Source organism: Mugil cephalus, chromosome 17, assembly GCF_022458985.1.
Source record: "Mugil cephalus isolate CIBA_MC_2020 chromosome 17, CIBA_Mcephalus_1.1, whole genome shotgun sequence".
In the NCBI taxonomy this organism is placed as follows: Eukaryota; Metazoa; Chordata; class Actinopteri; order Mugiliformes; family Mugilidae; genus Mugil; species Mugil cephalus.
Genome location: NC_061786.1, coordinates 12353672 through 12380666, shown reverse-complemented (window position 1 = coordinate 12380666; position 26995 = coordinate 12353672).

Genomic DNA, 26995 nt, shown 5'->3' with positions numbered 1-26995 from the left:
ACATAGTTTTACGTGATCTGTTTTCGGTTTGCGGGGTTAGACGCGGCAAGAGCGAGAGATGCGCTGATTGCGATGTTTATAAAGGGCGGCTGAAGTCTAAGAAGAGGCTGAGCGAGGAGGCATGCAGAGGGCACGCTCTCCGGCTTATCGTAGGGAACCGTGCTGCAGATTTCTTTTTAATTTGGTAGTCCAAACATCGTCGTTTGCGTAGCGCTTTGCCGTTTTTTTTAGTTTTTTTTTTTCCAGCTGTATATTTACAGTAAATGGCTGACTGAATTACAGCGAGGAACAGAGAATCAATTCCTGCTCTTTCTCTTTCTCTTACTTTCTGTTATTTTTAGGTGGATTGTAAACTGTTTTCTCAACTGAAAGCGAAGACCATCCAGCAAATCCATGCCAAGATTTTCTAAGGCCTTCCAGCTGTGAGAGCTATAGAGCAACAACAATGAGACAGGGTAACAATCCCTTTATAGCCTTGGATTTAAATGTGTTTACCGGGGGAGCACGAGATGAAATGGTAATTATTCGGGATCTGCCCACAGGTCAACATCTTTTAGTTAATTATAATACAAATATCATAATTATAGATTATCTTTTGTTACGGAAATGGAGGCCAAAAGCATACAATTAAACCCTAGCTGATGAAAAGACTCAGAAGAACTATGTCAGGTTCTCACACTAACACTGTAGCCTATTTTAACAGTTGCTAGATTATGTTTACCATTAACCGAACGCAAGAACTTCACTTCTGATGCGATAAACGTCATCAGTTTTTCTTCTTTTTCCTCTTACTATATTGCGCAGTGAGGAAAAGTAAAGGTATATCTGTTTCACATCATTGTCCTTCTCAAGCTAATCATGGCTTCGGATTTGATTTGCGGACTGCTGCCAAACACTTCTAAAACATCACAACAAACTGAACATGTGTCGGGTTGATGCCATAAACAGAAATGGAAGATTGAACGAAAGGTTCGTGTTTCAGCCGGCTGGACGTGGCCACTTGCTTTTTTTTTTACATTTTTAAGTCTGTTTGTATTTGCTTTTGAGAGAAGAAACACCAAGGAGAAAAGCTGCCGGTGTGATCGAACGCCTCAGCAAGGCGCTAGCTCTGATCTTGCAGACTCACAACCACAATAAACTGTAATTGCGCAGCCCGTAATGTGTGTCCAGGCCTGAAGCGGCATCTGCAAACGTTCTCCGCGCCGCTGATCAGCGTGCCTTCGTGACCGCCGCCGGTCCTCGGGCATCACTGGAAACCGATGCAGAGATATATTCCCAAATATTCAAAGTATCCCCGCTCCTCGCTGACACCGCTCTGCCTCGACGTCAGCTGAGCACAGAGAGCCCTGTCACAGGAGGAGCAAGACGCTAACCATTAGCAAATTTACGTCAGCCAAAGCGCAAGGGTCACGGCGGTCAGACGGACCACCCAACAGCTTGGTCATCAAGGACAAAGGCATGAAAAAAAAAAAGAAAAGAAAAGAGGGAGGGAGGGGGGACGAAGGAGCTCGGCTATCTGCTTTCAGACAGTCGTGCTGAAATGTGCTGAGATGACACAAGCTTTTACATACGCTGTGGGCGCTCAGTTGTGAAGCCACATGTACCGTCAGCACTGTGAAGGTATTGTTCCTTGTTATGTACGTGAGCGTGTGATTTTATGCACCCGAGGAACACATACACATGGACTCTTCAGGCCACTCCGAGGAAAATTCTCCTTCTCCTCCTTCTTCTTCTTCTTCTTTTAGGTTGGCCGCTCTGCGTCCAGCCTGCCGCTCAGACGCTGAGCAGGCGAGACCGCAGGCAGCACGCGCACACTTTCTGCTTTCATATTTTCTCGACATCCCCCTCCTAGGGTTATTTGGGTCGTCATGACATGACAGAGTAATTGGTTTGCACAGATCACTCCCTGTATTTGACAAGCCGCCCCATTTACTGTCTGAGCACTCCAGTCAAGCTGCTTATAAATCTTTCACTGACTTGATTAATTGTCTCAAAAGTGCTCCTATGCCAGGTAAATAAATAATGAGCAGGGCGATGATTTTTTTTTTCTTTCCCTGATTGTTGTCCAGTCGACGGGTTGACCTGCGGAGGGGTCAGCCGTGAAGTAAAGAGAAAATAAAGTCTTTTGGGTTTTTTTTGTTAACGTGCGACTCAGTATGTTTTAGTGCTAATGTAGATGGGAACGTGGATATATGTTCTTGCTGTTTATCTGTGTGTTAAATTACGACTTTCACCTTTCTTTCTATTTTTTTTGTTTTAAAGGTGACGAGGCTTTCAAATCGGTGCCCTTCCCCGGTGATGGGGATTTAGGAGAAAGTTATAATAACCCGACCCGCATTCTGGCAGGCCAGCAGGGGGCAGAGGTGTGTGTGTGGGTGTGTGCGTGTGTGTGGCGTTCTTGGAAAGGTTTATTCCTCCTCCACTCCCACTTTAATGACATCAGAGAAGAGACAGTAGTTCACTGCTGGAGTGCATACCAAATAGGAAGGCTCTCTCGCTCTCCCTCATACAGTGTCTCCTTGGGTATTACAGCTCAATATGAGGTGTTCTGTTTGGCCTGGCTGGGTTTTAATAAAACCTGACAAGGATTTATCACCTGTTCATGGCTCTGTGTGCTGCCACTCTGTCAGACTGAGGTTATACAGGCGGAGGAGGGAGAGCAGCTCTGGCATGCGGCACTCATATTCACCTCATATTAATGTGTTTGCAAGAGCACTGAACTCGCCTGGAGGAACAAGGCAATGAGGTTGGCTGATGAAGTGAATATATTAAGGAGCAGGTCGCTGTTTTTGCGCGCACATCCTTCAAAAGTCCCCCCCCCCTCCTCCCCGATTGCGGCTCGTTCATATTGCTACACGTTCAAAGTTTATTAGAACAATACGAAAAAGGTTTTCAGCCTGCGCTCACCTGTGGATGTGCGGGATACGTAGGCGAAGTGCACATCTTCACGCGGACGACGGCTCGCTCACGTCAAGACATCTCCTGGAGAGGTTTCATTATCCTCTTTCCGTCGACCCCCCCCCCCTCTCTATTTTTCATCATTCTCTTCTCCCGCTTCCTCCGTCCCTCTCACCTCGTCGTCATTTTTTTTTTTTTTTTGTGTGCGCCTCTCACCAGGCATCCCCATTGAGGACTTCCTCGGCGCTGTTGCTAGGTGATGGCCCCCTGATTAACGAAGGAGCAAGGGGATGTGAGGGGGGGCAGAGAGGGAGGGAGTCTGCGTGTGTGTGCACACGCGTGTATGTGTGTGTCTCTTTCTCGGCAGTTATCACTAATTGACAGCTGCCGGCCCTCAGGGCTGTATTCTAACCCCTCGCCCCCAGTGTAATCGGAGGGCAGGGCTCTGTCGCCCCCCTTAGGAGAGCGAGGAGGTTCAGAAAGGGGGGTTGGGGGAGGGAGGAGGGGGGCTAGTGCTGCATTGGCTCTGGCCTTATGTTGAGCCAACACGCTGCAAGACCTGTTTGGATAAGCAAAAAAGATGTGGGGGGGGTGTAGGGGCGGGAGACGCGAGGGAGGGGCAAGGCCTGGGTGAGGAGGGAAGAATGAGGTGAGAGGTGAAAATGAGATGGGGAGCGAGAGATAGCGGGAGGAAATCAGGAGGGCAATAAGGGGCAGGGGCACTGAGATTGGAAAAGGGGAAGGAAAAATATGGTGGAGCCGAGAAGAAGAGCAAGTGGAGGGTAAAGCCGCGGCGCTCTGACTGAGGGAGGTGGTCCCCAGCTTTTCCTCAGTGCCAGTCTGCCAGCTCGACGCCATCTGGAAGTATTCTCAAACACCGGCCAACTCTCCCTACTCCAACTAGGACGATGTGATTATTCAGCCCCCCACCCCTCTCCCCTTTTGCAATATAACTCAAATTAAAATGAGATTATTGTGATCACATTTTGGGCTCTGGGGCTGATAATGACTGAGGGGCACATGCGATCGGGGCTGTATATGAGGTCTGCGTGATATACACTGTAAATGTTTGCCAACTTCGGTCTCAAGTTTGCTTTAGTCTGGAAAGGCTGTCAAATATTTGCTCAGGGTGCTCTGAGTCAAAAATTGAAAAACTGTCAAAGCTATCAAAGAAACTCTGGGTAATTTTGAGAAGTGGGGAAACCTCAAACTACCCTAATAAGAAACCATCAGTGATTATTAAACAAAGGCTTTCACGAAATTAGTATTTAAAATAACATTATAATTATTCTCTTATCATTAGGGCTTTGAAAGCTGAGTGAAATAAGTAGCACTCCCTTTTTTTTTTATTGTAGCTATTAAAAAGTGGCAACAGGAATCAAACGGCAGATGTCTATGTGCAGCTGAATTTTAAATGATTTTCCCTCCTTTTCAAAAGGAAGCAATTAAAAAGGGCCCTTGTCAAATATTAACTGCGCTTAAATGTACAGCGTGACGAAGAGACTGCCGTACATCATCATGAATTCAAAGTAATTAGTAAAAAAGAAAAAGAAAAAAAAAAGGTTTTGATGCATGTATTCCACTCTCGTCCCGACTCCTCTCGTGAAAATGCTTAATAATAGCACTCCGGACGGCTGGAACGTAATTAATATGCGTGAAAGTAATTTCTGCTGAATCCTCAAACACATAGCGTCGGTTCGGTGCGGTGAAATAACACACGGGGCTCTCATTTGAAATCCGCACATCTCGTGCAGGAGAGCGGGATTGTGTCATCTCCACTGTGTGTAATCAGAATGAGTGATTATTTTCACAGGAAGCACAAATTGAATTACTGCACAGGACATGTTTGTTTCATGATAAAGCAGCATTGCCTCCACTGTAATTATCTTCATATTACCGTAATTATTTGAAAGTGTGCAAAATGGATTATTCCCTTTCTTCTCCTCTGCCTGCTCGCCCTGACCGCCGCGCCCGTCCTCCCTCTCAGACGACGCGCCCCGGCAAAAAAAAAAAAAAAAAAAAAAAAACCTGTCACATGCGGCCTGCCTCTACGTCTTCATGCAGACTTTGACATTGCCCAGCAATCAATAGATCCTCGGCGCAGAAATGCATCTCGCCCTGATTATAATGAAGATAGCTGGTCATTTAAAATGCTAATGGGCAATTTCACCTAATAAGAGACATTCAGCCCGGCAGTTCATTAAAATTTAGAGGTGGAAAAGTCTATTCCAATTAGGTTTCGCCCTTTTTTCCCCCCCAGCGCCGAACCCATTAGGATTTTAAGAAATGCGAAATGTCCCATCTCGCGATCTTAACACTCAAAGGAAGTATGCTTAAAACTTGACGGAGAGGGGGGAGGTGGGGCGGGGGCTGGTGTCACTGAACAGAGGCCCCATTGAGGAGCATTAGTGGCATATGACCTCATATGCCGCCACATTTAAGTCACAGTCACAATCTCGCTGCTCTCCTCAGTCGCCCGATCTTTTATTTTCTGCCTCTTAAGAAGCCGCGACAATCACCACGCGCTATAAATGTGCTCGTTACGCGGGCCGCACCTAATGATTCAGCGGCACCGTAGCCTTCGAGGAGAATCAGACCAGAATATCTTGCAGATTCACACACTCAAGTAGACGACCCTGTGCAAGCTTTTTACTCGAGTGAATTTTATGTAACCAGTTGACAAACAGGTTTTTATTATTTGTAACAGACACCGCGGTACTTGCGCTGGATCGGCGCCACTTCTGCAAAGAGACCCAGAGTCGGCCTCGGCCCATTCGCGCGCGCGCGCGGAAATGCACTGACAAATGAGTTTAATTCCCTGAAATGCTGAATTCAGGTTTGTTCTCTGATCATTTTTCATCTCAGCAGCCTGTGAGTCTGTTCATAAGGTTTAGTACCGTGCAATTATTTAATGTGTGCCCCCTTGTGGAAACCTGAGGCCCACTTGGCAGAGCCGGTGCCAAAAACTGCTGCAAGGTCTCGTACCACACTAGATCCTCACATCCTGCATACGTACACACACGCAAAAAAACGGATTTATGGAAATGTATATGTTTAAAAATCCAAACTAAATGCACAGATTTAACATTTTACCGCTTGCCCGCTTGCTGTGACTTGCATTTTTTCCATCTTGCAACATCTGATTGGAGACATATCCTTAAGAGATAACACAATCTCAAAAGCGGTGCATGAATAAATCAAACAAACAATATCTATTTTCCGGCAGTGTTTCATATTCAATTCGCGGTAATCTTGCCAGTAACAACAGGATGAACTTTTGCTGGGTCACAGGAGGGAAGGCATATGGAAGTTTGCAGCAACTCGCAACAAAAATGGAAACCGATCAATCCGCGAGCAGACAACCTTGAGCTTCATCCAAAATCGCTTCGGCGATACTGATCACTCCATTATACTTTCTGGTACATCTGAGTGCAGAGAGAAATGCTCCGTTAATTTTGGATAAAAGGTCAAACGACATGTTCGGCAAAATGGTTCCATCTGCAAATCAGTGGATGTGAGGGCTTGCTTTTGGAGCGGAGATCAGATAGCGAGAACAAGAAGTAAAGTCTAAACACCAGATCTGAATGAGTGAGTCAGATGCACGGAGGACTTCTTGATAGAGTCGTTTGCTGGATTCCAGTGCCTGTGGCTGTACGTGTCGAGTTTGTCGAATGAAAAATGTCAGTGCAGATGCAGATTTGCTCAAATCACTCACTGATCTAAGAGGAGGGGGGGGGAAGTGATTTTGTCCCGTTCTTTTTATTTATCTTGCATGTGCTGCCTGCCTTGCTTGTATTAAATTCACGTGGCCTGTTGAGACAGTGACAGCTGCAGTGATTTTTCTGGGCTCAAAAATGCCTCGAAAAGGCTTGAGGTCTTTAGGAGCAGGAATGACAGACAGATAAAAACCCCTTAAAAGTATCTCTAATCACAAAAAAGAGAAGTGTTTCAAGTACTGTTTAAGGGATGGGCAGTTTTTCCTGATGCAAAGCAATATCACTCATACTTTTTGTAGTTGAATTGTATGAAATGTGTCAGGTGAAAAGCGGATTGAAATGATGTAGCAGCAATATGAAGCCCAAACAGCACAATTGAATCCTTTTATGTTAAAATCCTAATGAAGAAGAACATGTGCCGTTTTGGTGCGAATTAAAGCGATGCGACACGCGCACACGGCCGCACTCGTAATCCAGTCTGATTCTCCCTTTTATTTTTACACCTAGAGCCAGGTTTGTCAGGAGGAGGTAGATGCCGTGCATCCGTTTGTGTGCGGTGAGTTCGCCGCGCAGTGTGTGATCTGAGAGTCCATATTAGCATAGTGAATCAAACAAAACAAAGGCTCTGCCAGTGATGTAAACACAGGGAATTAAACCTCCCGCGGTTCACCGCGCGGTCATCTTCAGCTAATTTGACTGCGCAAGAAATCAAGTCTCTGCTCAGTTGCAGCATCTGCTTTCCATGCAGGGCTATGAGCGTGGATCTCATTTACAACTGAAGATTTTAGAGGCTGTAAGCTCTGTAAACCAGCTTTAAAGTGGATTTAGATTAGAAAAAGAAGGAGTTAAAGAGGCCTTATCAAAGTATTAAACTACGCTGATCAGCCACAACATGAGTAACAGCACAAGGTGTTGACCTGGCCTCCACATTCGCTAGATCCCAAACTGATCACGTAACTGTGGGATACGCTGGAACAAGCCTGATCCACAGAGACCCCTCCCCTCAACCCGTAGGACCCAAAGGCCCCCACTAAAGCCGGATTTCCATACACGGCCTACCTCCACACCGCTCCGCACCGCCCACTTTAAATCGCTATTTCCATTGCTAGAAGGTAGGCGGAATGAGGCCAAAGGGATACTTTTCTGGGAACTTCTTAGTAACTCCTCTGTGGTCGGTCCGAAGTAGGTGAATCGGGGCCGAAAATGTGACGTAGAACGCTGCTTACTACTGATTGGTCAGAAAAAAATCAGCGCCAGATACAAAGCCGGATGTTTGTTTTTGACTGGAGAGATGAGCGTATTTGAGTTGTAGTAAGCTGCTCACTTTCAACTTTCTGCTCTCGTGTCAGTACATTTTTGTCAATAATAACTGGAAAATTAATGTCGTTGTGGACCAACCCGGAGGTGAAGGATTTTCTGTCCTTGTTGGGAGAAGAGAGTATACGGCGGGAGTTGGACAGGACCTCTCAGAACAGGAAGGTTTTCCAGCGGATCGCGGTTGAGACGGCCAAATTTTTCTTCATCAGAACAGTAAAACAAATGGAGAAACTTAAAAAATTGAAGGCTGATTATCGGGGCAGTCAAGGAGCACAACAATACGAGTGGTGCTGACCGAAAGGTCCCGAAATGGTGTGAGGAGATGGATGCGATATACAGACCAGGGAGCGCCTGTAGGGAGGCTTTCCTTGAACCCATTACACCATTGGCGCAGTCCGCAGTAGAGGTAGGCCGTCTATGGAAATCCGGCTTAACATTCTGTTGCCAGACACCACAGGACACCCTCAGAAGCCCCATGTCCATTCCCCAATGAGTCAGAACTGTTTTGGAGGCACAGTTGAGACGATATTAGGAAGGTGGTCATAATGTTATGCCTGAGCAGTGTATGTGAATAATACTGATGCAAAAGCATGACTTTATTACAGATGGGAGATTCGTTTTTTCACAAAAGTTTTTTTTTTTGCAAAACTTGTTTCTTTGTGACCTTTACGGTCAGAACAAGCCCTCGTCCGTGCTCTCACAGCCAGGGAGCCATTGGCAGGCCTGTGGCTGGCAATTACGCCTCAAACTGCTCACTTCCCTCTCTTCATCCAAACTCTAAGACGTGCTGGACATCCACCACCCACTGCACTCACAGCAAGGTCTCAAAGCCATCAGACCGAATAAAAAAAAGAAAAGAATATCTGCGCAGTGGTTTAGCGATGGCTGCAGGAGATTCAACAACTGAACTACTTCCAGAGCTGCGCTTCAGTCCTGCTTAACGGAACCAAGTGTGAGAATAAAAGGGTGCTGGCATGATGTTAAAAATCTGTGATTTTTTTTTTCCTTTTCTTTTTCTTTTTTTTAAGCATACTTGGTATGCAGTGTGAGCCTGTGCGGGAATTTCAGGCCTACGCGTTACCTTGGGATGTTTTTTTTTAAACGCTTGAACAAGTTTGTTTTACTGGCTGATTAGCTGCTTTGAAGGTGAGTTGAAACAGGACTGAGTTTCAGAGCTGTTCCCGCGCCTTCACAGGCTCAGACTTTGGCTGATCGAAGTGTGAACTTCCTCTCAGTTCGCTGCAGCAAATGGGCCAGTTGTGTAGAACCTTATTTCATCCCTAATAGCCTGAGATCGACCACAGGCCCGATAAGACCACCATATATCAAAAACTAGAGCAGTGCAGGAAATTTAATGATTTAACATTTATTCTGACCAGGATTTACTGAAAAAGCTCTACTTGGTTAATATTATCATCCCCTAAAATTACTGCTTAAAGCACGTGCATGATTCAAGTATAGCCATTTTGAATATTTAATCTGTATTCTTCTTTGAGCAAATGTATTTGTAGCAGCAGGGCAGGGGGGGGGCATTTTATTTTTTGTCCGCCTTCACATTGACACTGTGTGGTCAGAGAAGTAAAAATATATAAAACCAGCTGGAAGCTGGGATCCAGCTGTACATGGATCCTGTGACTCAACGTCTCTGAAGAGGCTTCCCTTGTCTCACCGCGGCTGAATAGCACACGAGGAGGCAGTTAGTGACCTACTGACCCCATCCATAGAGAAACAGAGCTGGGTGGGATTATATCAACGTTAGCTGGACCCACGCCAGTGCTTAGCCATAACATTCTGGCCAGAGATAACATACTTTTTAATTACATATGGGCTACAGCTATGTTAAATTTCTCCAGCGAACCCTCTCCTGGGAGGTCGCCACTAAACTGGACATAATACATCAAATACAGCTTAATGTGATTACAGCGTGCAGGGGGGCTGCAGTTAAGTCAAGAGCGAGGGGGGAAGTTGCTGTTGTCTCGGGACGGGCTGTGCAAAGGATGATCCTTTATATAAAATAAATAATTCCGATGTTTGGCGTCTTGTGTTCGCAATGCATGCTTGTCCACATTAATGCTTGCTGTAGAAAGTGCATTTGCCAAACTTGAACCGAAACACTGGCTGGATTATATTGCTGTTAAGCGTGGCACGCTGAGGAAATTAGTTTGCTGCCAACAAGTATAATTAAATAGTCTACACTGAAGTGTACACTGAGTACGTTTCATGGATGGGAACTGTACGTTTGTAATTATGTATTAATGCTGGCCTTTCTGCAGATCTTGTGTTCGTTTGCGCTCGCATTTCTTACTACCCGCTGACTCCGGAGCCCAGTATTCACTATTCACCGCTTTTAGCTCCGCGTTGGTCTCCACCAAATCGCACAGGGCTAAAAAAGCTTGCACTTTGCTCACCGTGTCTTGTCACTTACGTTCTGTTTGGTGCCTGACAGGTAGAATTCAGGGGTTTGATCGCAGTCTCTTTCATGGAAGCAGTTTCCTGCAGTTGCCGGAGACAAGATAGATACGATTCACGGGAGACTGAACCGAAATCCTAAAGTTGCTTTAAACCCAAAATAATGTCTTGAAAGATGATGGAACACAAGACAGATATGTACGAAGACTTTATGTTACACCTAATAACCTGAATAGTTGTCATCATAAAAGTATTGATTAGTGGTTTAATGTTTCCTCCTCCTCATTCATCTTTGGAAAAATTTAACTTTTGGTAGAGACACACACTTTGCAAGAGGCATGGTTGGCGTACGTGCTGATTGTATATGCTTTTCCAGTTTTTCATAGATCAAGGTTGCATGAGGTTTCTCTTTCGCTGTTTTTAATGCTTAACACATTCATATTCTTTAACGGCTTGGCCTCTGGAGGGTCGCGGGGTTCTGGAGTCTATCCCAGGCAGATGTGTATCCCCAGTGTATCACAGGGCTAACACAGAGACAGACACTTTAGAATTACCAATGAACCTAACAAGTATGTCTTTGGATGATGGGAAGAAGTTGGAGCACCTGGAGTTAACCCAGTCAGGCACGGAGACAACCTGCAAACTCCACCCAGAAGGCCTCAGACAACCGATGGTTTAGAACTCGTAACCTTCTTACTGTGAGGCCTCAGCGCCAGCCACCACATGCTTAACACAAACACTTCTAAGTCGGACAAAAGAAGACAGCAGCGGACCAGTACCCTTGATTCTGAAGTTGATAAACTGCAGTGGAGCAGCTAATGTAAGAACGTCTTGACATTTGAAACATGTCGTGGCGCTACTGCTTCCCATGAATCTCATTAATAAACGAGTTTGTTTGAATAAACAGATGCCGTTTTTTGTTAGTGTATTGGTCAAAACAGATTAATTACCCCCGGTGCTGTGAGTGATCTGTTTTTGTCGAACACATGGCCCCCGTGCGCCCGACTCCCTGTCATGACAGTACACGGAAAAGTCATCTCGTCCATCAGGTCCGCGCCACTTCAAGGTAACCTCACAAGTCTGTGTCAGACGGTCAATGCAGGCAGCCGTCTGCCAAGGCGGCGGCGGCGGGCGCTCTCTGAGCCATAGCTTCGAGGCCAAAGGTATAGCAGCAGGTGCATCATCGCGGAGAAAAATGAAGCGGCTATAAGCACCTATTCAGCAGGCTGTTGAAGCCGTCTGGTTAAATTGCTCTGGCTGTCTTGGGGAGAGTCTTGTTTAAGGAAGCTCTGCAGAATCTCCCCATGCTGCGTCACCATATGATTTCTGATGTGAAATTCTGCCAATTCAAATTTAAGACTGAGCGCTGCATTAAATTAAATTAAAACCCGGCGTTTGAAAGGGGGGACATATTGGTTTCGCAAAACATAATGAAGAAAAAATATTACAGGAATTTATAAATGGGCTCAGATTGCAGATTCCGCTGATTACACATCCACATAAAATGCATCAAATCAGCCAGTTAGCATCTGCATTCATCATACCAGTTTGATTGCATGAAAATTAAACGATGTGGCCACCCAAAGAGTTTTGAATAACATCCTGTTATACTGCTTGCTGCAAAAATCCCTTAAAAGGAAAAACAAAAAACTGAACTGGTAGCTTTTAGCTGCCTCGCCAACAAGAACACCTAAAAGCCAGTCTTCTGATTGGAAGTCCAAAATAACCAAAATACCACAATTAAATCTTTGACATGTGCAGTTTTTTTTTTGTGGTATTTTTAAATATTGAGTTTATATATATATATATATATATATATATATATATATATATATATGTATGTATATATATGTATGTATATATATGTATATATATATGTATATATATTATATATGTATATATATATGTATATATATATATATATATGTGTATATATATATATATATGTGTATATATATATATATATGTGTATATTAATAACTGATATGTGTAGCTTTTATTGAAAAATAATAGAGTCTTATATTGAGTAAATAAAATATATACTAATATATATCTTTAATTATTTTTATTTTGTGGTATTTTATATAATATTGAGTTTATACATATATATATATATGTATGTATATATATATATATATATATATATATATATTATATATATATATTATATATATATTGTGTCAGTCATTAATTAAAACGGGAACAGCTAAAATGCCATACCACCAAAGTTGAAAGCTGTCAGCCACTTGCACGTCGCATGTTCCGAGCCGCAACCTGCGCACCTCGTTGAAAATGCATTAGTTATCCCTAAATTTCCATTTCAGGGCTGAGGTCCCCGGTATAATTCGGCTGATTTTTGATCACATGAATAAAGAGTGTCGAACAAGCAATTGGATTTGCATACACACTTGTCTAAAGTTTGCATTTATGCCATACCTGTGCACCACACACTAATGAGGCAATTATTTAGACAGCAGGTCTGCGAGTCTATTGGGGGAGATGCCACGGAGTTCGCAGCTGTGGGATTAACATGGTTAGCTGGACTTCAGAGAGGCAGAGGCAGACAGAGAGGGATTTCACACTATCTAATGAAGAAGACTTTTCACATTTCATGGCAAATAATGAATTCTAAAACAAATTTGCGGCAAAAAGAAATGAGCTTCGCAAGAGTCACGGAATGCATTTTAAGCACGGGGCTGTCGTTTTTTTTTTTTTTAAAGGAGAACGGCCGTCATTCATGCTGCTCTTTCGGAGGGTTCAGTATTTCCATATGAGTCAACTCTAAAGCATTTCAGTGTGCCGCAATTAGCTCTATTTGTTGGAATCACTCTGATCAATGTGGTACAAATTCTCATTTAAACATTTCAGTACAGCACGCTGATAATCAGCGATGTATGAATACCATATTTGGGGAACTTCAAGGAGCAGGACCAAACGAGTGCCGAAGTATTCCCTTAATGACCGTGCTGATCAATTGCTTTCCTGTTGCTGCAAGTTGAACTCAGCCGAGGGTGATTACTAGGGGGCTCAAGTGTGCTGTGACAGCGAGCAGTCTTCCGATTCCCTCAGTGTCTTGCACACGCCGGTGCACGTGCACGCAGACTTCAGTGGGCTTTGATAGCTGCTGTAATCATAGTTGAATAAATTACCAGGATAAACACCGAGAGTCTGCTCTGAGTGAGGTGTCTGAACAGATTTGTGAAGTGAAAAACGCTGTTGCGTTCACGCTGCTGTCAGTACCGTGCTCGTCTTGCGATGATAATTTATTATCGTTAACGACGAGACGAAACGGCTCTCAAGTGTCGCCAAAAAATATAATTAACTATTATTCAAACTTCAAGTTTGTCAGCGATCTGACTCCCATTTACCCATTTACAACCCTTTGTGGTTAAAGCTACCAAAGCTCTGGCCAAGAAACCATTTGGATTTCATCATTGTAATGTTTTAAATAAGTATAATATACACTCAGTTCTGTCTATATACATTTAGCTTCAACTGTTTTTTTCAAAAAATACTTTGATGATAAAACCTCAATATCCTCTCAAAATATATCATCCATCATCTAACCCTAACCCTAACCCTAACCGTCTGAAACTCCTTAACCGTAAGATAAGTCAAGTTAGTTAAGTGCTGATTACTCACTCAGGTTAAATATGTTTCAAACTTTCTTTCTTTGTCTATTTCTGACATGCAATTGCCCTTTTTTTTTTGCAATGTATTCAATACACATTGACATGACTGTTTTTCTCAGGCTACTGCAGCTTTCGAGTTTTTCTGAACCTGCAGGCAAACCACCAGATAAAGGAAGTAGTAGTGCCGTAGTCTGGTTTGACATATTCATGTAATACGTGTGTTTTGTTGTACTTCTCAGAGTTAAAGTCGTGGAAGTCCAGGATGCCAGTGAGCAAAAAAGAAAAAGTCATCAGCTTTGATTTTTTCTTTCTTTTCTTTTTTTTTTGTCTAGTTAAAACAATTGTATTCAACAGGTTATAATCAATTTAGGCGACGCCGCAAGATTTATCGTCAGGCGGCTGTTTGTGGGCTGCATGTTGCTGACTAATGAGGAGCAGTGAAACATTTAGATGGATCAATTTGAGGAGAAAAAAAAAACAGGGACATTTTCCAAACGCCTGCCTAATTAAACTCAGGCCTCCGATTACAGTCTGGAGCAAATGTACAGCGAAACGAATAAATAAATAAAAATATCAATGGGTTATTTCGCCTTTGTTTACTTTCAGAAAATGTGAGGTTAGCAGAAAATGACCCATATAAACGCTGCGCTGCGTCCTGTGGGCATGTTTATCCCTTTCTTCGGTACACCGTGTCCTCCTGCTCATGAGAAAGGAGGCTGGCTGTTCCTCATGCAGGTTCAGTTAAAGTTACACATTAATATCCACAGATGACCTTTTGGATGAGCTGCAGCATTAGTCTTGTGCGTTCTAACCTGTCCGCCGTGGACATAGAGTAATGTGCTGGTTGACCGCTGAGCTGACCCCTCCAGGCATTAGAATGTAGACCACATGTCTCGACTGTGTCTACCTCCACTGGAACATGCGATAAAGTCTAAGACAAATACAGAGCAAATGTGTTGTATGAAGTCTTATCTGCTCTCTGCATACTGTGCTGATGGAATAGGCCGTATCTGGTTTGCTCGCTTCCGCTCTGAGCGCACGGGCGCGCGCGCGCCGACCTGCACGCACCTAAGCGCATAAACACATGTAAACACGCACTGAGGAAATCAAAACGCGGTTCTACAGAAATTCTTCAACCTTCAAATGCCATTGAACTTCAGATTTTTTTTTCTCCCCCCCTCTACACCCCCAACAACAATAACAGGAGCTTGATTGACAAGTTCAAATAACTGGAAACATTAGCATCTTAATTCCAGGGACTGTCACATTTGGTTAGCATCCCCCCGTCAAGGATGCAACTAATAAAGGAAAGGTATTCATGTTACTGAACAAGCCCTCCTTTATAACCTAATTGCTTTTGGTTCAATAGCTTAAAAAGTCATTAATTACAGGGCCAGCTTGTAATGGAGGTTAAGGTGGCTTTTTCACCAAGGTAATGAGCCAGTATGCAGAGCGGCCAGGCAGATTTTGATGCGATAATAGGAGCGGTGAATACCATTTTTTCCATCTTTGCTCAATGATGGCAATGGTTGAGAGAAGAGAAGAGATAGGCCTTTTCATAGTGCTCGAGTGATAAGGGGAAAAAAAGTCCAAAAAGGCAACAGATAATTGAATTCCAAACAGTGCTATTTGTATAGCTGGCAGCATATTATGCGTGAGGTGCAAATGGCCTTAGCCCAATGTGGATGACATCAAAATGATATGTATTGTGATAGCACAGCAACGTAATGTGTTTGTATGTGCAAATGTGCATGTCCATTCTCGGGGTTTTCATTATATCCTCGGCGTCGATGCTTGGTTGGCTTTCTGTTTGTTTGCAGCTTGTCTCTCGCTTTGTTTTTTTGTTTTTTCTTTCGACTTCGCAAGACATGCTATTTACCGCTCCCTTCTTGGCATGGTATTGATTACCTGCTGAGGACTTCAAACGCGAAAAATACACATTCCGCAATTGCGTTTTCACAAATGTTGAGTAGCGTGCTAATCTCCTGCCAGGTCGGACAATATGCGCGTATGAAATCTATTCAGGCAGTCTGTTTTGCACAAAGAGACGTGAACGTTAAAAGGCTCTCGGTGTCTGCCGAAGACTACGGGCAGAACCTTTAACAAAGTGATTTGCTTGAAGACAAACTGAACGCCTCTGTGAACTATAGCGTCCATCGATCAGAACAAAACTGAACACCCACCCTTTCCTTTCAGACTGCACGCGCACATTCAACAGAACATTTCTGTCCTATGACCTCCAACCCCCCCCCAAGAGATCTAATGGCATTTCATTGATGGCCCACATCTCGTGAGGCAAGTGAGAACAGAGGGACAGTGAGAAAGATTGAGCAAGGAGAAAAGGAGGAGGGGAAGGCGGCGATAGCAGTGGTTGCTCAGTGACTTTGGAGGAGATTAGACGATTGAGTTCACCTTTAATGACGGTGGAGATAGTCTTTCAGTAGGGGGAAATGCCAGAGCTCAGCAGTTTGTTTTATGTAGCTTTAAGAGCTTCCTGTGTCAGGTTCAGGTTGCCTGTCTCTCTCCCCAGCAGCAGCCCATTGTCTCCCAGCCACAAAAGGCAGCACAGTGTTGGGTGATCGACAGAGCGGCTCAGCCCGGCTCCTCTGCTGCGGCAAACCTAGCCTCCACGGGGGAATTCTCGTGCGCGACTTCAAGGAATCTCATGACAGTGCATTTGCGTGGGTATGTCCCGTTGCGAAATAAGCATCCGCCCCACCCCGGTCGCGAGTTTAGCGTGGCTACGCGCACGCGAATCTTGGAGCAAGGATTTGTAGCTCATCTTTAAATCATGCTGGATGTGTTTTATCCTGCCAGGACACGCTTCTTTATTGAGTTTTTGGAGCTCATACCGATCCAGTCAACACAAGCCTTGGGGTTTTGTGTGCTGGTAGCTGTGGAAGTGCCATATTTAATTCAGTTTGATTAAAAGAAGATAAAGAGTTTTTTTTTTTTTTAAATGAAATGGGGAATTACACTTCACTGCACACTTCACTGCATATACATTGTATCCACACACCTGCACAGACATTGGTAAGACATTGTTTTGTGTGTGAGACATGACACATGACAGTCATATCCAACGACTACAATGCTACTGATCAAAGAATATCTCTTTTGCCATTTCCTGTGGCAGAATAAAAACTCATACACAGCAGCTGTAAAATAACACAATATTTTTTTTCGCAGTGCAGTTTAATATTTGGCAAAGCGTGACCACAGTATGTGTTGACTGATGATTTTTTGACTTAGAGAGGTCAAAGAGAGGATGAGCCATTGCCTTGAAGCAGCACAGGAAAAACAAGCTCCACACACATTCTGCCATCTCCCTAAAAAAAAAAAAAAAAAAACTGCAGCTGATCCAGACGCAGGCCAAACAACCCCAAAGCCCTTTTGCTTTGCGGCCAAATTGAATTAAAACAGCTTCACCCTGCTGCAAATGAAAAAAAAAAAAAAAAGGAAGGCTGAGTAAGGTCCAGGCAGAGCTGAAGTCCTGCTGCTGACCAGAAAGCGAGACCCCGGCCCCTTCATGTTCATACTGAGAAACACACACGGAGATGTACACAGACCTCTTCCTTCTTCTGCTTCGCTCTCTTTCTCTTGCTCCCTCTGGTTCTGAACCTGACATTCCTGCTGGCCCTGCCTCTTTGAAGTGGCTTGTTGGAGCGGGCTCCCATTACAGGGGCCGGGACGGGCGAAAGCCGATCTGTCTGTCTGAGGAGAATGGCCCTGGCCCAGGGGTTAATCAGCAGACCCAGTACACTGCCCAGTCTGTCCACAAAGGCACACACGCGCGCACACACACACACACATACGAATGCAAACACTGCCCACTCTGTCCCCACAGTGCAGCTGTAACAAGACCAGCCAGATTTGGAGGTTAAGAAAGACAGCCACAGCCCAACTGCTTTGAAGTTGACTGGCAGCCACCAGGATTTGGACTCTTAAAGAAGAGAGCTGGCCGACGTTCAAAAATATACAGGGTCATGTGGTGTGGAGAGTGTGCGATTGTGTGCTGTGGGACGGGAGACAGGAAGCTGACTAATCTCTTTTTTAACCCCTCTGCTGAATGGTGAGCTCAAGTCGCGGACACCAATACAGATGTGTTTGAAAACACATGCCTTACCTGAACTAAATGTCGAAAGACGATAAGATTAGAAGAAGCCAAAGAGCTCTTCTCTTAAGAGCCACGTGTATATATTTGAGTTCAATTTGAGTAAATAGGCGCTTTAAATGTACATTTACCCTTTATTATGAAATAATGAAATCATTAGCTGGGTGCATTCAGAGTGGCCATCACGCATGTTAATGTTTAGATTGCTTCTATCTTGACTTAATGCATCAGTGGTGTTATTGTGAGGGAGTTATTCCACAACATAATCAGTTGGCAATAAACCCTGATAAAGCGCAGCAAATGGCAACCAGGCCAGCAAAAAGATGTAAATTAACAATTTTCTTCCCTTTTAAAAATAACTCATTATAGAGTCAAGTGCATCATTGCTATAAAAAAAAAAAAAAAAAAAAAAAAAAAACGAGGACAGACCAAAATCAATATGCAAACTCCAATGGTAATTTTGAGTACTCCATCCAGCTGTATTGGTTCCTGACTATGCAGAGCGCTTCTTTTGGGGAGGGCAGCTTTAGACATGTCTTTTCGAGGATATTTCAGGAATTATCCTGGTTCCCTTTACGGTCTTCATGAGCTAAGCATTCAAATAGGTGGCTAATGTTACATTTTCTGGCCCCTAAAAGCCACTGAAAACATTTGATACCGCCAGCAGTTTTTCCTTTTTTTTTTTTTTTTATCTTCAGGCTGAGCCAAGTTGATGTCAGTGTAAAACAATCCATAATAAAAGAGCCTGAAAAAAACCCCAATCTAAATCACTTTTCTTCAAAAGCCTGTTTATGTTTTACTATCCACAGATTCGGGATGAATATATGGGATCCCCGACAAGCCTGTTCTGTACAATCCACTTATCTCTCTTTTAGCATCTGGGCATGGATATGATGGAGTGGACGTTATCCAACATGGCACCATGACAAAGTCAACAGCACTGTAGCGCTGCGCACAAGGACAATAGCTTGACAGTGTTTCTCCACTGTGTCCATTAACTGTGCAGGCATGGCCCCGGTGCCACCGTAAACAATGAGAAGTCGAGAGCGCACAACCAGATGACGCAACGCAGGAGAAAAAGGGAGGGAAAACCTGTTGTGCGCTTGTTCTGCTCATTTGTTGCACTCAGAGATGTTTGTTTTTCAGTCCCGAAGACTTCTGATGAAAAATGCCAGACTTCCTTTTTTTTTCACGTTTGGAGAAACAAAAGACAGAATAAGTCCATGTGGGAACTTGCAGACCAATTTGATAAATGATGTGCAGGTGTCGATAGCTTTCATGACTACCACCAGTCATCTCGTTTCTAAGTGCATTTCCAGACGTGACCCCAGATGCACATTAAATGTTCCAGCATGTTCCACTCTTTTGTTTACTCAGCGTAGCGTGCGTGTCATTCCCAAAGATGAATTCTGTCTGCGAGTTGGATGTTGTTTGGCGAGTGCTAAGATCATCAGTGTTCTGTCCTGGTCCTCGGGGGACCATCTTCATTTGTGTCTTTTGTTTATCAAGATGTTTGAATATTAACACGGGCCATTTTTCCAGTAATAATGAAGCAGTGTTGCATATCCACACATCTGCACATTTCCATACTGCGCAGTAATTCTGCCTCTCTCTGTCTTAATTTCCTGCTAGATGCGTGCCATGAGAACACAGCGATTTGCATATGCGTAAAAAGGTCTTCAGTCTGGGGAACCCCTCCCTTTCTCCCTCTCTATTCAGATATTTGTTTGTTTACTCTTCATTTGCATCGGGTGTAAAAAAAGAAAAAAAAAAATTTGTGTGATGGTCTGTTATTGTCGCGCTGGTTTAAATTTACATGTGTCAGATGACAAGGACCCAAAGACAAAGATGCTAATCGCTCCCGCTAATCAGCCCTCTTTCTCTCCAGCCTCAGCCAGCGTCACCGTCGGTGTCTTTACAGCCGCGCTACTGCACCGTGTGCCGCTCATCTGCTCCATCCACTATCCACCGCAGTCCCCGACAGGTGCTGGCGACGGTGGTGTTTATACCCTCGGTCCCTCTAGCGCAAAACTTTAATATTCATGTTGGCCGATAAAGGGAATTACTTCTTGATTGCTTGGAGGAACACTGATACATCTGGCAGATAGAGAGAGGCACTAGTTTGAAAATTCAGATCGTGTTTTTTATTTATTTTTTTGGCTCGGCTGAACTTTCTCTGGGAGCAAAGACTATTAGCAGCAGTCATTTCTTATCTCACTTGGCACATATTTGTTCCTCTGCGAGCTCAAATTTGTCTTACAATACACATGACCTGTGGGGGGTGGGGGGAGAGGGGTGGTTAGAAACACAAGCTTATGCCCACAAAAACATACACACGCTCGGCAGATGGAGTGATTCCACGGGGCCCTGAAAAAAAAATAGAAGATAGGCTGTGGCATTTAATTTAGCACAGCTTACATTTTTCACTCCTTGGATTAAATTAACATACTACAAAAATTAAAAGAGCTACTCCCTTTTTCGAGGAAATTGCTAACCTTTGCTTTTTCGGTGCGGAGAAAAGTTACACAGAGCATCATTTTTTTTTTTCTTTTTTTCAGCCGGTGATGATTTGTTAAGGCTGTGAACTGCATATTTTCGCATCGTTCAAGTCAAAAATGAAAGTTGACATTGAACGCCGCCTGTGTGACTGTCTGACCCGGACCCGCAGGGCCTTTTTCTACTGACACTGGCATCTCCGGGTAAAGAATGACCCTCATTTCTGTGGACACGGCACTGTGTCCGCTCCCCCGGATCTGGGCGCCCATTCCATTTCATGGTGCATCGCCCCTGCGCGTGATTATGCCGCGCTTTCAGGTGCAAAGGGGGAAATGTTTCGTGAAACTGATGTCCCTGTCAGCGATGTGCGGCTCTCCCTTCTTTTGCCGAGTGTGTCACCTCGCTGATTGGTGAATTACCATTCCAATGTGAAGAGCGGGCCCGCCCCTGTCGCCAGCTTGCTGGTGCTGGGAGCACATGAGGAGCTGCATATGTTACGGAGGCGACGCTCTCCTGGCCTCATTTGCATTGGCTGAATGGAAATCAAATGGTTTAATGTCGAGGCAAAGCTGGTAAATAGTGACGGTGTCGACGCATTAAACACACACGCACGCACGCCCACCGCTACATAAATGCCACCGGCTAACCGAGGAGCAAGAGGATAAGACATTAGCTACCACATAAACATGAGACGTAATGCAATTTGGTTTGTTGCTCCATTTAAAAAAAAATAAAGCGGTGAAATCATTTTATTTTCTTGAACCTGCCTTTGCTTGTGGATCTACGAGGAGAAACGCTGAATGGCAGCCAAAGAGAATATGCACGGCAAGCAAAAGGAGATGATTTCATTTGGATTTGTTTAGTAATTAATTAGTCATTAGTTGATTCTTTGGGCAGCTGAGACGACAAAATGAAATCTTCTCAGCAGTTGTGGAAATTACCGCTCCGTTCCCCCAGCTCCACATTCACAGGCTCTCCAGACTTATTTTTAAATCCAAATCCCACAAGTATTACCGAAAAAGTAAAACCAACACCAAGCTGATGTTTCTGGAGCTTCTCTCTACGCACACAGTCCTCCATTTATACATACAGTCTAGGATGTCATCTCGGCTAAACATTTTTATCGTGGCGCATGCAGAGCGTGCTATTCCAGTTATTTTATGAGAACAGTTTTCGTTTATTGACAAGCGGATGTGGGCTTGTACGTCGAGGTGCAGTGGCTAAATATGTGCGTACGCAATCGCTAATTCATTGTTTGCGCGCGCTCTGGTGAATGTGTCGGCCTCGTGCGTGTCTGTGTGAGTGCGTCTTGGCAGGGCAGGCGTGGAGCACTGGGCTTCTCATTTGGGTCTGTGATGGTCTATTCTAGTCCAGAGACGCTGGCTCAGTAGACTGGAATCCTTCAGGGCACCAGGGACATCTGATTCTCCCACTGCCTAAGCACTGAACTAAATGCTCCTGCATTATTCATGTGTATATCACTTTATTGCTGTGCAAGGTTTTCACTCAAAGCTCCTGCCGCACCATTTGCTGTACCTACCCCCTAGATGTTAACTGACAAACTTTACCCGAACTCCCTTTCTCCCTCTTTCTCCTGCTCTCCGTCTATTTGCAAACCAGGACCCTTCTTCACTGTTGACGACAACATAGATTCTCCTGAAAGATTTAGTCTTAATATCGGGTGCACGTGTCGCTAAGCTGTGGAGTCGTACTCCACAAGGGTTAACTTTACACCCATGCAATTTAATGACAAAATCTCCCCCATACCCACATTTATTATCAGTCATTAAAAATGATTGGAAAAGATCACTTATTTATTGAAGTTAAATGTTAATGAAATATACAAACCCCCTTTTCTTTTCAATGTTTTTCAGACCAAGGACACTCAAACTGATGGAGCGATTGAGTACCATATATGTTCTATATTAAACTCGGCCTATTGCTATTTATAAATGTACATTATTGTTATCATTTTGCATACAATATTAAGCAATCCCTTATCCCTTTACTAAAATGTGTTTAAAATTTAAAATTTTTGAAGGAAAATTTTAAAAGATATGTATAAAAAATGTCCAATCAACCAAAGATTCTGTGTATCCTGCTCTACACTACAAGTCCTAAAAAAGTAATGATGTCAAATCGGTTTAATGAGAAGAAATCTCATCCTTCACCTCCACGACTTAAATATAGTCTGGTGGTTTGCTTTTTGGCGTATTGGCATCATGGAAATCCATGCATCGGGTCTACTTTGATAATATTATATCTGCTATTATAATACAGATTGTAAATGCATTTATGGACAAGAACTAGCTCTGCCTGTGATAAGCATTGGGAATTTGGTGACTAACAGGAAGCAAAGTTGTGGCAAACGATCAGAGTTTGTTTCATATGTCAATCAGCTCCATTAGTCAGTCCCATTGGCCATTGCCACAATCACGTTACCACAAAGTTGAGATTAGTTCAACTTGGTATTCTCCAACATTGCATCGACAAATGTTTGGTTCCATGTCACGGTTGCCCCGCGCTGAATTCCATGAATATTCTGTGGTGTCGTGTCTGTCAGCACATGATAATGTTGGCTGTTGTTCACACAAAACTGTGCTTTAGACCTGCAAGCTTGCCTCTTACCGGAGCAAGGCTCTCCTCTTAGGACCGACTACCTGGTCTACAGGATCACTAGTTGTAAGATGTTTGATTGAACTGCAGAAGGGAACCTGTGGGGAGAACTAATGCTCTTCCTGTTGGAGCCTAACAAAGTAAGGTCATTCCACAGATCAGGAGATCTACTTAATCCGCTCTTCGGTTCCCCCTGGTGCAAAACAATAAGCGTGGAGATTTTCCAGTCCTAGCAACAGATAAACATCCAGGGAAGCAGAGGAAGAGCAGAGCTAACTCGATAGCCGGGCTGTTGCTGTGGAGCGGTGTTGATGATAATGTGGTATGACATGCCGTTTTGATCTGGACTGCTTTAACACAAGACGCTTTAAGCCATACACAAGGAAATGCAAGTCTGTGCTAATTACCTGAGTGAGTCAGACACAGAGGGAGAGACAGAGAAATGTTAAGCTCTGCCAGCAAACTTCCACACCTTCTGACCTGCATTACTCCCAGCCGCCGGCTTTCACCCCGGTCAAGGCAATGCAGCGCCGGCTTGCCCTTATTATGTTGTTGCTCCAATCTGACATGTTCGGTGGCAGTTCAGCTTTGATACGACAACATTCATTTAGTCATCCGCGTTCGGTTGCCTGTGCGCCTCATCGCGTTCCCCCCGTCCTCAGACCGTTTGCTTTCATTTGGATCTGAGTGGGAAAAGAAAGGAACGGAAGTCCCACTGGGGACGTTTCTGAGTCATCTAAGTTCTGTGAGGAATTGCTGTACATGGTTGGCAGGCTAATTGGACCCTTAGCAAACCATGGCGCCTCCATCCACATCGTGTTTCAGATTAACCACTGACATGGTATGACAGCAAGGCCTTTAAAATGTCAAAGCGAAAACCCAGCACAATGCTTAACCCACCTTCTCGGAAACACAGCGTGTGAATTGTGAAAATTACCACTGATAAATATAATGAACAAGACTCCCCACTTTACAGAGCTACATCTGAACCCGCTCACTGTCTCTGCTGGGTGTGAAGGCCATAGCTCAAATTGCCTCAGTCAAGGCTCCTGTGCTCTTTGTGTGCAACAATGGACGGTGACAAATGGAAAGGACAGCTTTTCTAAAATGTCAGACGGTTGGGGTTCTGCAGAAATATCCCCCCACCCCCACCACCACCACCACCTCTCTGTCTATCTTGATCGATAAAGCTACCTTTGACAATGCTGCATGTTGTCACCATGACATTTGGTCACCCTTCTTTTTCCCCTCACCTGGCTCACTGCTGAATAGGAATATAACAATGAGATTTAATACAGGATCAATAGCTGCACTCCAATGATACATTCACTCGCATAATGAATACTGATGGTTGAAAACAAATACCTGCATGAGGAATTTGTATTCTGGACGCTGTGTCCGTAATAGCCGTGCCTATGATGTTTCATTATGGTTTTTCCGCTTGTGTGTTTTTTTTCCTCTCTATCCATACAATCAAGGAAAGGATGTAGGCATGATTTAATCAAGTCTATTTCAGTAACGACAATCCAACCTCTTGTGTATTTATGAAGAGTGTGTGCTTGCATCTATGCGATCTCATGCCCATGAATATAATGCCATTGTTTGAATTTCATTCAACAGATATGGGCTTAGTGCAATATGTATAATAAATACTGAAAATGAATTGATCTTTACCACGGGGCCGTGTCTGCATATTGAGTCATGTTTCCGGGGTGTACATTCAAAGTGTTTGCCCTGCATGCTCCGTGATTTGTGACTGGAATATACATGTGTGGTTTATCTGTATTTTTGTGGAGTTCATATGCATGAATTGTTTACTGTGCATGCTGAGTTCACTGCAACAGTGTGTTTATACGATGCATATGCGCCGGTACTTATGGATATATTTTTCTTGGGCGTGCATCTGGGCATTGTTCGCGCTGAATGAATTACCTTCTATTAATTGAATTAGACTCGGCGCGTAACTTCCTGCGTGTCTCTGAGCACCAATCCAAAACACACTACCAGTCTGCCGCTGTTTGATAGTCACCTAAGTGCATTGTAGTGTTTTGTGTTTGGGCTCTGGGCCTGCGTCTGGGCCCCTGCATGACTGACGCCTCGAACGCCCACTGTTTAAACATCTCTCCACGTGTTTCCCTTTTGATCAGCGTCTGCCATTCTTACTGATTTTCCAAATCACTGATGCTTGTCAAAGAATTAATTACCTGGATCGTTGCTCTGCTGACTCCAGCACCAGCTGCGGGTTTCACCGGAGAGACCTCCGTATTCTCCCCGCATTCCCGGCTAATCACCCACAATCCATTTCAAAGTCAACCTGACTGGCCCACTACCTGGAGAATAATGTGGAATTAGACTGCATCCTGACATTAACTGTTTCATATTTGCATACAGTACACGGCAGATTAGCTTGCAGGAGCCTGCCAGTGGGAGGTGAATATCAGCGTCAGCTCCAGTGCTAATGGCAGTTGCCTCCTATAGTTTATTAGATAAGTAATGGTGTAAAGCATTGTGCTAAGCGTACATCCTCTCTGTGTTATTAGCTTATGTGTTACACAATGTGTTCATTAACCGTGTGAGATGAACATTCCGCCATGCAAACCTTTCCCAAAGGCGGGAAAGAGAAAAACCGAAACTGATCTCATCAGTGTCTGCTGCTCTACCTGCACACTCAATAAGAGATGCGCTCGTTCCTCTAGAAAGCAGACTTGTGTGATTCCACATAATAAACACTGCACATTCAGAATGGGTTTGCCTTCGGGGAGTATCTAGCCATGCAGCGCGCTGTGAGGCTTGCATATGCGGAAAGGCTATAAATACACGCTGTCTGCTTGCTGGTTTTTCTGACGGTCTGTCCCTCTGCCTGCCTGCTGGTGTGTCTGCGGGGTTGCAGCAGCATGACGTCAGCCGGGCTCTGAGCACTCACTGACCTCTGTGACAGGGAGAGGAGGGCAGCGCGCTCTAGACTGCCATATAACAGCGCAGACAACGCAGGCAGAGCGGAAACACGGAGACCTGAGTGCAGAGGGAAATTTGTTACAACATGTTGCGGTACAGTCAGAGATGGAAGAGTGCAAAAGTTCCCGAAGACCTATGCTGAAAAGTTATGCAGAAATGCAGATCAGTTAGGAATAATGTCCAGGAAAGCAAACATGGATAATGACAATGTCACAATGAGCTTAGTATAAAAATCATGCATAAAGTAAGGGCAACATTTTTAAAGCTACAGTGCAGATACACACGAACAGCTGTTAGATTCAGTTCACCCTTATCAACACACAATGCTATAGGCTAATCTAACCCCCTCACTGAAGATGATATATAAAGAGCCATGAAGATAACAACAGCAACAATGTCTAAACATTGGGTTCTATGACTCCCAACGTTTTGGGGCTCAGGAAGAATGAATTAGAACATGGCAAGAAAGAAAGTCATTGGTCAGTTGTAGGATTATACTGGTAGCAATGACGACCACGGGCTGTCACTGATGTAACTTTTTCTCATTGGAGAACACTGAGACCATAGAAAAAAATGACATAAATAAACAAATGTACACTGATCACACATAACATTATGACCATCTTACTAATATTATGTAAGTCTGCCATGTGCCCCCAAATAAGTTGATACTCCTCAGTAAATGCACATGGGCCTTCTGAGGGTGTCTTGTGGTGTGGTGTGGAGCCTTTGGGTGCTGTGGGTGGAGGAGAGGGTCCGCTATGGATCAGTTTTTTTTCAGTTGTTCCTAGAGTGTCATTACTATGGGGTTTGGGTGCCTGGTCTGGTCTAGGTGGGTGCTA